The sequence below is a fragment of the Ranitomeya variabilis genome, chromosome 5 (assembly GCF_051348905.1).
Source record: "Ranitomeya variabilis isolate aRanVar5 chromosome 5, aRanVar5.hap1, whole genome shotgun sequence".
NCBI classification, from domain to species: Eukaryota; Metazoa; Chordata; class Amphibia; order Anura; family Dendrobatidae; genus Ranitomeya; species Ranitomeya variabilis.
Genome location: NC_135236.1, coordinates 630,144,458 through 630,160,344, shown reverse-complemented (window position 1 = coordinate 630,160,344; position 15,887 = coordinate 630,144,458). Strand labels below are relative to the sequence as shown.

The window sequence follows — 15,887 nt, the reverse complement described above, 5'->3', positions numbered from 1 at the left end:
TACTGTTCTGCAACCCATTAATCAGAAGAATAAATCAATGTATTGTATACTACTTATTCCTTGTGAAATAATCAATGAATGTAAAACTAACAAAAAAATATACAAAATCCCAGCTCCATTACTATACAATTATAGTCATTAAAACCAATACATGAGGCCTAATGTTCCACTAGAACGCTCACATTGGGTTTATGATAAATTACAGTATTTTCTTAGTAGCTGTGCCAACTTTCATACTTGTGTGCCACAAAGAAGTGACTTGTTTCTTAAGGTAAAGAGGGCCCTTGGAGAATTGTAGTACGACGGAGCGTCTATGAGGAATAACCTCATTAAAATAGACATGCAATGATGGCAGTCTCCCAGCTGGACAGACACCAGCTGAGATTCCTTGCCGGGATATAGACTTCTTGTAATGAGATTGGGAACAAGGGAAGTACAGCACATGGCACAGCAAGGGGTTCATACTATATACGATAAGTACAGAGTGGTTGGAAAAGAGCCGGCGGATAGGATCATTGCAAAAGAAGACTTTCAGTGTTTTACTACATTGATTCTAATTGATACGAATAATGAATTCACAACTTTTTTTAGCACATTTTAGACCTAAGCTTAATAATAAGATGACTGGGGTCCAATACATTAAGACTGGCATTTTGCACGCCAATATTAATGAAGAAGGGGCATGGTGTAGTACGATGCTGTTTACTCCTTTAGAGGAGCATGCCACTTAATGAATTAGGTATATCTTATCAGAGGCCTGTGCTTCCATACGTCTTGTCCAATCAGGGACTGGAGAACAATCCTGGAGTAAGCTAGACTTAACTGGTTTAAGTTTTGAACATTTTATAAGCAGGCTTCTCCGTGCCATGTCCCGCCCAAGCTCTGCCCATTTTGGCATATCTTCTCGTGACTGGGGTGAAAATGCAAAAAGTCACAAAATATTTGCGCAATTCTCACGTAGAGTGGCACAAACATGTTTTGACTTTTCAGAAGTCTAATGAAACGAGGTCTTAGATTCTCATTGATAGAAGTGCATGGTCAATGTTGTGTTACAGAATTGTCTTTCTGGCTCAAATAGTTGTAACGACGATCACTTTACCAGTATACAGAATATATACTGTATATCATAGGTGGTATCTTTGTCTTTACATTATTGGTAGTACCCTCCTCCCAGTCACTCCATTAGTATGACTCCACTAGTAACTCCTCCATGACCTTCTTCAGGCTCTGCTTGGACCTCAGCTGCTCAGGTTTATAGATCATTAATAAACTCTGGTAATTGGAAGAATTGGATTGATTATCCACAAAAGGACAACCAGATCATGAGTAATTACCAACATATACTTATATTAATATACTGCTCGGAAACCAGATTTTAACATAACATTTTACAGAATGAAAATCGAAACAGGTATCAACAACTCTGTCAGAAATAAAAGCATTTTACAGGAGACTGAAGACACTTGTTCACATCTGGAAGTAATAACCTATTGTTGGAGCTACTTCCTCTAATTAGGGGTTTTAGACTTTGAGGCTATGTTTTATATGCCAGTCCTAGGATCCTCTAGCACCTTGGGGTCAATAGGTACTGGTCAGTATGCCACTTTATTTCCTTTTCCAATTACCCACATCTGGCCAGATGTAAAGTAATTGCCGTTTCTTCTTTTGCTTCAAACAAACTTTAATTCCGGCCCTATAATAACCTGATATAAATCACTATTATGTGTGATGAATTAAACGAGGAAAGTTAAGTGAAATACTCTCGGTGTTCGTGGATTGCATGACCTATAGCTGTAGCAACGTTGAAATTCAGAGAGTTTAGACAATTTGCTTAATCAATTTCACATGGTTGTGTAAAAACAAATGATATCACATCATCAGTAACTCGGCCATGTTATGTTAGGTCTATGCAAATAATGAATTAGGGCTTGACAGATCTGTGTGGACTAAGGGAGGAAGAGGTAAAGGAGAGGGCAAAATAAAAGAGCCACAGAAAGTGATCCATTACTAATGCTAAATCATGAGACATGATCCAAGCTTCTGCCGGACAAGTGATCATAGAGGTGTACAGTGAAGGGAGTGGTGGAACCTCATGCTACTACCACTCCATTTATTCATGATAGGTCCTAGAAGTCTCCCTCATCATACATTTGTCACCTGTTTTCTTAATTATGGAAAAAGCCCTTTACCCCTCAGTTTTTTATCAATAATTTGCCTGTTCGTTATGGAGATAATCAGTAATAAAAAAAAGTGTAATCAATGTAGGCCACTTTGTCATTCTATACATAGTCATATGTAAGGTTATAGAGTTATAAAGGGACAGGCCAAATACATTCCCCAATTGTATATATTTTTTTCTATTTCTGAATGTTTGTCTGCACACTACAATCAATGGATAATTCACAAATGTGTAATCCTGGTCATTAGACAAAGAACTTGGATTCAATTCAATCCCTCCAGTGAGGAAAGTTGAATGCTTAATGCTTTTTTCTATATAAAAGTGGCAAGTATAATTATGTGATTGCTGAGTAAGCCTATGAGCTACATAATGGAACCTGTCAGGAATAATACAAAAGAAACATCAATACATAAGAGATCTGCTAGGTAGAGTCAGTGCACCTGCCTCCCAAAACAGCCGTCTAATTTACACATCAATACAATTCTTCCCGGTTACTGCAGAAACCTGATGTGACGCAGGGCTTTGAGGAAAGGCCTAAGAGACTCTGGCATAATGTCTTCTTCCTGCGCTCATGAAAAATAAATGTAAAATCACCGATAGACTCTTCTAGAACAACCTTGCCCTAGATTGTTTTTACTCAATTTTACAGATCTACTTATTAGTAATCACAATTATAATTTGCAAATAACTAAAATGCATCTATCTATCGATCGATCTATAATAACACTAATAATAATGTTGATTTCTTTTTTTATATTCTTATATTCAATATTCACAATTCTTTACAATTCAGAAATAATAAATAGATTAAATATCGGACATTGCAGAAAAATACATGGTCCAACAACTCCAACAAAAGGAGTGAGGACCCTGCTTACAACCTTACAATGGATAAGGGGCTCTCCAAAAATATAATATCTCCCCTATCACATAATTCAAACAACAGTCAATATTGAACAGATGACCTGCCATCTTTCGGTGCATACCGCACTTGGAAATCTGAGAGTAAATATATCTTTACATGGGAGTATAGTAGCAACATTCATTTGATGTGATACAGATTTAGAAAAGCCAAAACCAAATAGATTCGGAGCATATAACAAATTACAACCGGAAAAGACAAAAAATGCCCCTAAAATATAACTTTTATTTAATCAGGTAAAAATGACCTGTTAGGGTCCGGAGACAGTATTACTTAACGATATAACTTAACACTAAAAAGGATAGAGGTAAATAGGTGAGGGGGTGCTCTCACCCTGACTCACCCTACCTTACCGCGGAGGTTGGCACCCTAAATTCGACATGGCGCCCCCACTCGACGATGGCTCTCCCTTTTGACCCTAGCGGGGACTACCAAAGAAAACACCACCACCGACACCAATAATAATTAAGTGCTAATGTGCTAAAGTGCTTAAATAACACCTGCAAGGTATATATCGATTGTCTCATATACCAAATATTTTGTTTCAGGATTCGTTGATATGAATCCTGATGCCTAATAACTAGGGTGCAATTTGTGAGCAGAGATTGATAACGTTATGGTATGTGCCTGATATTAAGGTATGAACTGACACATCTTATTGCAGAACAAATATAGGCTAATAGGTCTTATCTCATCAGTTATAGATATTAGACAGTATACAAAGAGAGAAATAACCAATGCAGGACAGTAGCACTATTACTGGTTCATTTAGATGTTATATTCTCAAAGACAGATAAATTAAGATATATCCATAAATGTAGAGACACTATCACGCTCGTGGATACTTATGAAGTATTATTATACACCACAAAAATTAGTATACCATAATGAGAATATATAGCAGCCAGCTAGTGATTCAATTCATACCATAGTCAAACTGCCCAGTATCATAAGTCACAATATAGCCATAGTTATGAAGGCACAAAAATGCTCACAAATGCTCAATCAGAGATAATGATAAGCTGCCATTTTACTCCTCAGTGACCACCAATGCGTCGTCTCACTGACCTGAAAAGCACCTGAAGGGTTAATAAACTACCTGAAAGCTATTTTGAACATGTCGAGGGGTGCTGTTTTAAAAATGGTATCATTGTTGGTGGGGGCTTCCAATATACCGGACCACCAATGTCACTTCAAAACTTAATAGGTCCCTAAAATAAATAAGTTTTGTATATTTCCTTGAAAAAAAGAAAAATGACTGCTACAGTTTTAAACTTTCTAGAATGCTAACAAAATAATACAACATCTTTACACATGGCGCTGATGTAAAGCAGATGTGAGGGAAATGTTATTTACTAATGTTTTTATGTGGTATGACTAACTGGATTAAAGGGATAATCATTCAAAGTTTGAAAATTGCTAATATTTTGAAATTTTTTTTAAAATTTCTGATTTTTTTTTTAAACGAATGCAAACAATATTAACATATATTTACCATTAAATATCTGTAAGTCCATGTAAGGCTACTTTCACACTAGCATTGTGCACTGCACGTCGCTATACGACGTTGCGGCGCACCGACGCTAGCTGTGAATGCGCCGCACAACGGGGGCAGCGGATGCAGTTTTCCATCGCATCCGCTGCCCCATTGTGAGGTGCGGGGAGGCGGGGGCAGAGTTCCGGCCGCGCATGCGCGGTCAGAAATGCTGCAGATGACGCACCAAAAAACGTTACAAGCAACGTTTTTTGGTGGCGACGGTCCGACGCAACATGACGCAACCGTCGCACGATGGTTGCGACGTGTGGCAATGCATCGCACTGTGTCGCTAATAAAAGTCTATGGAGAAAAAACGCATCCTGCAAGAACTTTTGCAGGATGCGTTTTTCTGCAAAACGACGCATAGCGACGTGCAGTGCACGACACTAGTGTGAAAGTAGCCTAATACAATCATATACCCCAGATATACAGAACATGTCTTAGTAATCTGAACATTGTGCTTGGGAGTAAGCTGATCCATGCATTATAGATCACTAGCTCTTGCAGAGCTGATACATTGATTGACTTAGTTTCTTCAAAGGCAAACTGCATTATTCATCACTTATTAAGGTGGGCTATATTCGTACCCCTGACAGTGACAAATGACAAAACTGATAAATGACTGATGATGACTTCAGGCCATCGATATTAATGATTACAGTAAAAGTGCTGCTGGGCACTTGTGCAAATTGGATGGTTTATTTTAAGGAAAATTAGATATTCTGCACATAATCATAAAAGGAACATTACAGTGAACTGGAAACCCACTGCAACACAATCTTTATTCTCTGATGCCCCATGTATGTTTCTACTTCTTAAAAATGTTCAGATATATTTACATGTATATGTACTTAAATCCTTAATTGTACCAGGAGCTCTTGTTTGTTTTAGCTTTATAGGCATTGTACTTAAAGGGGTTGTCCATTACCAGCCAACCAAGATTAATCATTTTAGGAATCAAATGACAAGTGTATCTCACTTCCTGCAGTAGTGCCAATGCTGCTGTTCCCAGGGAGTGACTAACTTGTTATGTCATGTGCAGGCTGCAGCCAATCAATGACCATTCTTTGGTTGCAACTCATCAAATGTCCATCAGGATTGCTGTCTGTTCTGATGAGGTTGCCCTTGACAAACCAAGTCACTTCACACTTCGGGAAAAGCTCCGGCTCGGGAGGTGAATATACACTATTTATATTTTATATGGGGTCCTGAATTGATTATTAATTATGCGTTGCTTATGTAGCACTATCATATTCTGGAGTGACTTACATACATCATCATCATCACTCTGCCCAAAGGAGCTAATAATATAGATTCATAATATAGATAATATAGATCAGTATGTCTTTGGAATATGGAAGTAACCTGGAGGAAAAAGGAGCACCAAGAAGAAATTGGAGGACATCCACGCATACAAACTCCTTGCAGATGTTGTTCTTGATGCAATTTGAACCCATGACCTCAGCGCTAACTACTGAGCCACCGTGCTGCCCATTAAGCTGTGGGGGTTGCCCTGCAGTTGATAAACGTTTGTAGGAGTTCTCTATTTTACCTTTATTTTAAATAAATGTGTTGAGGACATAATTTATGGCACTTACTAGTAGCTAAGTATTACAGGTTTTCCTCCTTTGTAATGCGCCACCTGCTTGTTAGTACCACCTTTATCACAGACTGCCAGTGATCATGTCCTTAAAATGACCATTGAAGGAAGAGCATGCGATCTTCAGCCTCTTACGAATGAAATACACTTCACACCTTCATTGGGTGGAGGCTAATGGACAGGTCAGGTCACAAGCTCCTCCATAAATGGACATTTTGGGAACAGGAGCACTGAACTATCTGTGAGGACGGCGGCACTTTACAAATGAGGATAGCCTGTAATACATTCTAAAGTGCAGTAATGTATGCTGGCTATTTTGGATACTAAGTAGCTCCCCAGTCTGGCTCATAATGGGGTTCTCCATATTATACACCTTAATAAAGCAAATATAACCCTTGACTATTAATATTAAATATGACAAATGGAGCAAGATTCATGGCTAGTCTATCAGTGATGCCTGATGAGTCGAATTTGTTCTACCTCCCCTCCCCATCACTTATCAGTGTACCATCATCCCCACTCTCGAAAATAAATTACTCTACATCCATATCACAATAGAACAAATCACCCAAGGATTTCTGTAATTAACAGATGGAGATGATGTTGAACCATGTTGGAGTCTCAAATCCTGAGGATTCTAATTGCAGCACAAATCCACATTTCACAATCCCCTCTGGATTGTTTTTGTGATGAACGCTCCATTACACAATCCAAAACATAAAAAAATAAATTTTTTAACAAAACTCAACTTGAGCTGAATCCTTGGTATGGAGCAGAGAATAAAATGTGAGGATTAGCAAATGGCCTGATTCATCCTTCCCAAATTTTTCCTAAGACAGATATGTACGTCAGCCAAAGTTCAGAGTTACTGCAAGAGGATGGAAAAACATCTTCAAACCCATTGCTTCATATTTGAGGAATGTAAAGAAAATAGAAATATATTGTCAGTTGGATCTAGTTATGTATAGTTATCATACATTCCAGCAACAGAAGAACTAGATTTTTTAAATAAGTCCTTCCTTTTGGCATTATGAAAACTGTCCAAAAGTCTCCATGCACATTACAATCTTTGGAAACTGCTGATTTCGATGGAACTGGATGACTGTCTTTCAATTCTCGAACTATAGATATTCTCTAGGGAAAGAAGGAAGGAATTTGACCATGCCTAATCTTTTTGTTCTCAGGCATGCACATGCATGTATGGCTGAAATGAGAATGCATGTGTGTATAGAGGCATCAAAAGGAATAGCTATTGGCTATTGAAGATTTTGAGCACCACATAGGTCTCATTTCAATATATCCAACTATGCAGCTTTTATTTTCTTCCAGAGCAACAAAGACATGTAAGAGAGAAACTAATGCAAGAACTGATTCTTTAGATTACTATGGTATTGTCTACATTTATCCAGTGCCTCAGGTGAAAGATGAAAAACCACTAAGACACCAATTAATTTCAGTGTCTATGCCGGAAATCTAGCAGAAAAAACTTTGAGCGTAGATTCCCTCACTCGAGAGAATTGGATTGTTAGTGGCATTCCGAACAAACTCTGATCTGCATTTGATCAGAGTGTAAGCTAAGTGTGATCTGGTAAGTGGGTGTGTTCCAATTTGAACAGCAACTTGCAGTTTGCTGTAACTTTTTTCTCATGCAGAATCTGCAAAAGAAAAAAAATGCTGATCTGCCCTGCCCCATAGAATAACATAGGTTAGAGTGCTACCTGACAAAACACTGGATAGCACTCGTCTGATGTAAACGCTCGTGTAAGCAAGCTCTAATGGTCGCAACATTTAGAAATTTTTGGTGTTTTCATGCCAGTTTCAGCAAGCTCTACCAAAATAGAGAAGAGGAGGTACTAGACATGGTGAGACCAGCTCATCTGATTCATGATGAGTTGTGGCATTCCTTCCACCAGAAATATCACTTCAGCTCGCAACTGTAGTACAAGTTGTGGTGAGGCATCACCAAGACCGGTGCTGACAATGCCGCTCTTAATGAATCAAGGTCTACATGTTGCGTTTTTGGATCTTGCTCACTAGTTTTGTAGTAGAAGGTCGTCAAAAAGTGGTTGATCAGCTGAGGTACAGGAAAACAGATCTTGTTTTCAGGAATAAATGGAAACCCAGCCTGATAATGCAGCATGTTGTCATGAAGGAGGTCCACCATTACACCTGCTCTCCATGAAGCTTCTCTTCACAGCCCTTTTCAAATTAGGTAAGGGTGGCAAATTATTGAGGATCTCAGAACTTGATACAGTATATGAGACAAAGAGGTAATGAAAGGGATTTTTAGCCAATAATTGCAATAAAGGACATTACAAGGAACCTCTTTCTGGTCGTAAATGCTGCTTACAGGGAACAATAGATGGCATTCACCTGCACAGACGCTACATATCTAATGTTCCTTCAAGGCCATTATATCATAAAGTCACCTTCTAACCATTGTCCTTCAGCTATTCCTGGGAGAATTCACTATATGGTTAACAATGCTTGAGCATAATCATACACCTCATTGATTTTTTTCTTTCCTGGTGAGTCATCTAAACCAAATATAGCTCCTCTGCAGGCTATTTAATTCAGTTCAGTAAAGGCTTCTTTGATGCTACTGACAATGGTACATGGTTGAAATCTATAAATACTTTTGATATAAAAAGCAGCAGAACCATGATGCAGAAAAGTTCTTAACATACAAGCTACTACTTCTTTGTGGTAAACCACTGAAACCAATCAGAGCCAGGTAATAATCCATCTACTTTACAATAGGCAAGAAATGAATTATCTCATTTTCTGGCGCGTTTCAATACATGCATATAATTGTTATGTTTAGGAAGTAACCTTCAGTTCCCACAACTGAATTGAAACCACCATGTTCTTTCTTGACAATGTGCACTGACAGTGCGCTCTTTTGCAAGCTTGTCAATTCTCATCAGAGGCAGCAAAGGAGCGCACTGTCACTGTGAATTGGTAAGAATATTGCAGAGACAAGGGAGTTTGTACTGAGCATTTATGAGAATTGACTACCATCACATGGTCATTGACATCACAACTAACGCTTTGTTACAGGGTGGGGGTAGAAGCTATGGCAATGATCAAAGCCTCTGCCCACGATGATGTCCTGTTTGAGTATCCCAGCATGGACTAAGGATTTTTAAATGAAATGTCATCTAACCTGAAGCAGGTAAAAAAAATAAAATAAATAAAATAAAGCAGTTAGATTAGATTAGAGAAGCAATGGTGGCAACGTTTTAATTAAACAATATTAGAAAAGTGATTAGACTTAATATTTAGACTATAATATTTAAACATTTAAGATTACAATCAATGTTAGTTTCAGACCACCCCTTCAATGCGAGGATGATCACCAGGGTTTTTAGTTTTGAGGAACCCTGTAATGAGCTTATGCTTTTACAAACAGGAATTAACCAAATCAAACAGCCACTTTAACGGCTCCAATGTCTGAAAATGGATGAAACTGATATTTATTTGCATAAGAGGATCTGTAAAAATAAATGTGTATAGAGCTGTGAAAAGTGCCCAGGCAAGACTAAACACGAACACGTCTCCACATGTAAAACACAAGACCAGAAATAGACAAAGCCTCTGGAAAGCTGCCAGCGTGATTTGTATGTGCTCAATGTGTGCAGGGAAGCAGACTATTAAGTAGCACAATGATACACAAGCATACAAAGGACGCTATTAGCCTAAAAAATTGGATTGAATTGATTCTAATGACATATTTTAATTCAATTATTATGGTTTTAGTCAGATCATATATTATACGGCATCTACACTTTTAAAGAATTATTAAAAGTTTTATTGGTTATCAATTAACAGAAACAAGCACTTGAAATAGATCACACTGTTTGTAATGCCTCTATATAATATATGAGTTTCACTTTTTGCATTGAAGAACTGAAATAAATTAACTTTTTGATGATTTTCATTTTGTGAGAAGCACCTGTACTAAACAATACGTTATTTTGTTACAATAGGTGCACAATTGCATTGGGGATTCTGTTAGGAGATTCCATCACAAGTTCTTTATTGGAAAAATGCTATTTTTCCATTAAAATGAAGGCTATCTGAATCGGGTCTGTCTAGTGCTTTTTGTCATTGTCATTGGATGTAGCCGCTTCTTCCAGAAGTTCAGATTTTTTGTTTCTGTTATGGAACAGAGAAATGGAAACTCCTATCCATTCCTAAGGTATAATATTGAAGAAAGGAAACGCTCCCCTTATGACACGTGCCCAATGTCCCTACCGGGATAAGTAGGCAGCTCAGGAGATCATATTCCACCTGTCACTGTACAATGGCCATAAACATCACAGGAAATAACTTTAATTTAGAAAAAGACTACTGAAAACCACTGGCACAGGGTACAAATAGTCCAAGACAAAGTGCCATATAATGCAATCTCCTGGACTAATAACAGAAGTGCTCCAACCTAATTTCTGGATGGGCTCAGAATAGACGTTCATTAAGAACATGGTCACTGGGGATTGCACTGACAATGCCGGGATCAGTGCAGCTATTTATATCATGCAGCTGTGGACCCTCTGATCTGTTGAGGCGGCAGTAAAATGGAGCGTATGCTGCAGATATCTACCTGGCTGATATCCGTCCCCATTTACAGCAATGCTACGCATCACAAGAAATGACATATTTACATCTAAGACATTTAACTATCATTTGTGACCTTTCATGGTGTCCCTAAATCATTAACACATATGAATTAATTAACATAATCAGACATGATCTATATGGTGTGATGCTTGGATAGAATTCTGTTGCATTGGATAATAGGGGGGCATTTATCAAGGAATTTGTTTCACTTTCCTGGCATCAAAAAGTTGTTGCATTTTTCATAGAATCATAGAATGTTAGAGTTGGACGGGACCTCCAGGGTCATCATGTTCAACCCCCTGCTCAATGCAGGATTCACTAAACCATCTCAGACAGAGGCTGTCCAGTCTTTGAAGGAGAACTCACCACCTCTCGTGGCAGCTCGTTCCACTCATTGATCACCCTCACTGTCAAAATGTTTTTTCTAATATCTAATCTGTATCTTTTCCCTTTCAGTTTCATCCCATTGTTTCTAGTCTTTCTTTGTGCAAATGAGAATAAGGATGATCTCTCTACAATGTGACAGCCCTTGAGATATTTGTAGACCGCTATTAAGTCTCCTCTCAATCTTTTTTTTTGCAAACTAAACATTCCCAAATCTTGTAACCGTTCCTCACTGGACATAGTTTGCAGACCGGTCACCATTCTGGTTGCTTTTCTCTGAAATTGCTCCAGTTTTTCAATGTCTACTTTAAAATGTGGTGCCCAAAACTAGAGACAGTATTCCAGATGAGGACTGACCAGGGAGGAATGATTAGAGGAGGATAATTACTTCACATGATCTAGACTATATGCTTCTCTTAATACATCCTAGAACTGTGTTTGCCTTTTTTTGCTGCTGCATCACACTGTTGACTCATGTGCAGTCTGTGATCTATTAGTATAGCCAAGTCTTTTTCGCATGTGCTGTGGATTAGCCCTATTCCTCCCATTCTGTATATGCTTTTTTCATTTTTCTTGTCCAGATGATACCACAAAGATTATTATTTTACTTGCCCAGATATTTTGTGCAAATATTTCTCATTTCTCACAGCGTTTAAAAAGTGGGTGGGAAAGAGGTTTAACTAGGTGAAAATTTATGAATTGTGACTTTATAAAAAGTCAGAATTTTCACTCCAGTAGGGTAATGTTGTAAAAACGAGAAAAATGTGTAGACAGAAGTATTTACAGATGCACTTAATTTACCAAACATAGCGAAACATTTTGAGATGAACAACCTTAATACACACGATTTGTGTCAGGCCCTGATGTTATGAGCTTTCTTTGGACACCTTAAAAAATAAGGACCTACGAGAAGGTGCATGTCTTATGAAATCCCTAAGCAAATAATAAGCCAAGTTAATGGGGATTTTTGAGATCTGCACTAATGTTGGAAATACCCTTGTGTTATGATTACAAGAATAAGCCATATAGAATTTAGGAATAAATATACCTTGTAATTATGCCCTAATTTATCATCACAGCATATTACCTATCAAATGTTTAATTACAGTATTTGTCGAGACTATATCACATGGCCACAGGCATCAACTTCAACATACAGTGGTGGATGCAATGTTAACACAGCACGCTGATGGCAGCTCAGGCCACTCACACCACGAGGGGAGAATTTAGGAAATCCTGTTCAGTACCTTCCATTTTTGAATATTGTTTATGGAACCTTTGGTGCATAAAGGGTTTGTATAACCATATAACTGCACTAATTCTATGGCCTGATATAATAGTTTCTTAATCGGGTTGTCTTGTTAGAAACATTTAGCACTTGTCCACATGATTGCTGATAATAATAACTAAATGATCTCACTGCTGGAACTCCCACTGATCTTGAGCAGCCCTAAAGTCCTACATGAATGAAGATATACATATTAATGTCGACTTCTATCCATCTAGGGGAGAAGTTATGAGCCTTTTGAAAGGGAGTGGATGGTGCAGTGGTTAATGTGATGCATGTGGGGATCCTCGTTCACGTGATCAACCTCTTTTCACCCACCCCATTGATAGGAGAGAAAATGCTGTTGGTGAGATAACCATTTTAAAGTGAATCTGTCAGCAGGTTTTTTTCTATGTAATCTGAGGACAGCATAATGTAGTATCACAGACCAGTGACGTAACTACAAAGTTATGGGCCCCGGTGCGAACTTCCAAATGGGGCCCCCCCTGCAGCCCTGCCATACAACTCAATGTAACCCCCATAGAATGCAATGCAGCCCCCCTCATAGTATAATGTAGCCCCTCCATACAGGGGCAGTGAGAAAGACACGAGCAAATGATGACGAGGGGGCAGGGGAGAGGGCACAAGGGGGCTAGGGGACACAGCCACAAGGGTAACATAGGGGGGCTAGGGAGCAAGGAAGACAGGCACAAGGGGACACATGGGGGCTAGGAGGCAGGGGAGAAGGTTACAAGGGGACTAGTGGGCAAGGGAGACTGACACAAGGGGACAAGGGAGACTGACACAAGGGGACTGGTGGGCAAGGGAGCCTGACACAAGGGGCACACGGGGACAAGTGGACAAGGGATACAAGCACAAAGGGACACATGGACAAGTGGGAAAGGGAGACTGACACACAGGGACTAGTGGGCAAGGGAGACTGACACAAGCACAAGGGGACAAAGGAGACAGGCACATGGGGACACACAGGGACTAATGGGCAAGGGAGACTGGCACATGGGGACAAGGGACACAAGCATAAGGGGACAAGGGAGACAGGCTCAAGGGGACACACGGGCCCATGACCTGCCAGAGCTGCTTGCAGCGGCGACAGCTGCGACTGTGGTAATTACGCCCCTGCCTCACACACACACACACTACAGATATCACACACACACACACTACGATATCACACACACACACACACACTACAGATATCACACACACATACTACAGATATCACACACATACTACAGATATCACACACACACACACACTACGATATCACATACACACACACACTACAGATATCACACACACACACACTACGATATCACACACACACATACTACAGATATCACACACACATACTACAGATATCACACAAACACACACACACTACAGATATCACACACACACACTTCGATATCACACACACACACACTACAGATATCAGACACACACCAGATACCAGCTCATATACACAACTCACAATCTCCTCTCTGGTACAGGGGTGGCTGATGTAAATCGGCTGCAGCTCCTCAGCTTCTCCTGACTAAAGCGGCTCTGTCCCGCACCTCCCCCCTGCTCTCACCTTCTGTCCCGGGGCTGCAAAGCAGAAGCTGACAGTCTCACCATGATGACTGGAGCTGCTTCCTGTCTCTCATGTGCCCTGGCTGCCCCCTCCCCCTAGATATGCCTCGGACTCTTGCCGTGCAGGAGGAATCTCCTGCACTGCAACATGGTGTTGGGTGCCTCTGACCTGCCGGGCCCGGGCCCCTGACCTGCCGGGCCCGGTCGCACTGGCGACCGCTGCGACCGCGGTAGTTACGCCCCTGTCACAGACACAGATTTCAGTGGTGTCACTTACTGGGTTGTACTAAGACAGTACCTGCATGGCAGGCAACATGAGCCTTTTTACAGGTGTCTCTAATTATGACTCTGGGCTCTATATGTTGCTGTCGGGTGTGGGTGCGGACAGATGACCTGAAATCTTCTGCCCTCTGGTTTGTCTGACTCCTCCACTCTGGTCAGGTGCTGCAGCACCACGTGCCTGCATGGCTCCCGCTCTCCTGCTTTCTCCACTCTCCTCCGCTGTCTGCTACAAACTAAACTAACTCCTCCTCCAAGCCAGAACATATATAGGGAAGCTCCCCTGAAACCGGGTCTAGAGATCCCTTTCTGGCCTGGAGTCAGAACATGTTGCATGTATGCGCTACCTATTAAAGGGATCCTCCTTGCTTCCAGGAATGGCATCACTCAGCGAAAGGAAGGCAACACCACTTTAACAACCAGCTTCCTGGGGTGTTACACTCTCATACACATTAACGTGTCAGCCAAACCCATCGATATTGGCAGGTGCTGCCAACATTAATCTAATGTGTATCAGGAGCTTAAGAAGTCATTTGTGCCTGGGCCAGACCCATGCAGATTTACATCAGGATACTGTGTAATACGCCGGCTGCATTCTTTCTGTGTAATATAAGCATATAATTGCTTACACAAGGTCCTAAATACTCTGCTACACCAGGCATATAATTATATATATGCAAACACATATATATGTATACATACACATGTCCCTGAAGCTACTGCACAATCATATTGTTTAGTATCCTGCCCCCCTACCAGGCAAACCTCAACATTCAGGAAGTGCACAGGAAGTCATCCTGAAACTTTCCCTGACGCCAAGAAACAAAAGCTGTAGAACAATTGTATATATTTCCTTTAGATGTGGAGTTCATCAAGCTGTGCTGTTTTTTTGACTATTATAGTCTATGGTCTCTGTGCTGTACACCATAAAATGACAAGTATATGCAAACATCTAAACACCATGTTAAACAAACACTCATATTTCTTCCATTATTGGGATGGCTTAGGAGCAGGAATCGATTTGGAATACACGCCTGCCAAATGACTTCACTGCTTTCAAACAAGCTACACTTGCCTTCAAACTAGCCCTCACTTCTGCTAAACAGACTTATTTCACTAAACTTGAATCCTCACTATCCTACAATCCAAAACAACTGTTCAGCACATTTAACTCTCTCCTCCGCCCACCACTGTCACCTCCAACTCCCCTCATCTCTTCTGAGGACTTTGCCACTTACATCAAAAACAAGATCGAATAAACAAGGCAAACCTTTACTGTTCCACCACCCCAACCACCCCATATACCAGACTTCTGCCCTTCCCTAATAACTTCCCTCTCCAACATCACTGAAGGAGAACTTACTCACCTCCTTTCAAAATCACACCTTACCACCTGTGCACTTGACCCCATTCCTTCCCACCTGCTCCCCAACCTCACTAACATGCTCATTCCAGCCATAACCCATCTCTTCAACCTATCGTTATCTTCTGGTACCTTCCCCTCTG

The 15,887-nt window shown here is 40.2% G+C and overlaps 1 protein-coding gene across 50 annotated transcripts in view; it reads right to left on the bottom strand.

Moving 5' to 3' along the window:
- LOC143776637 (protocadherin gamma-C5-like) overlaps positions 1 to 15,887 on the bottom strand; it is a 671,321-nt gene that overhangs the window by 26,115 nt on the left and 629,319 nt on the right. The gene's annotated exons all lie outside the window — the stretch shown is intronic.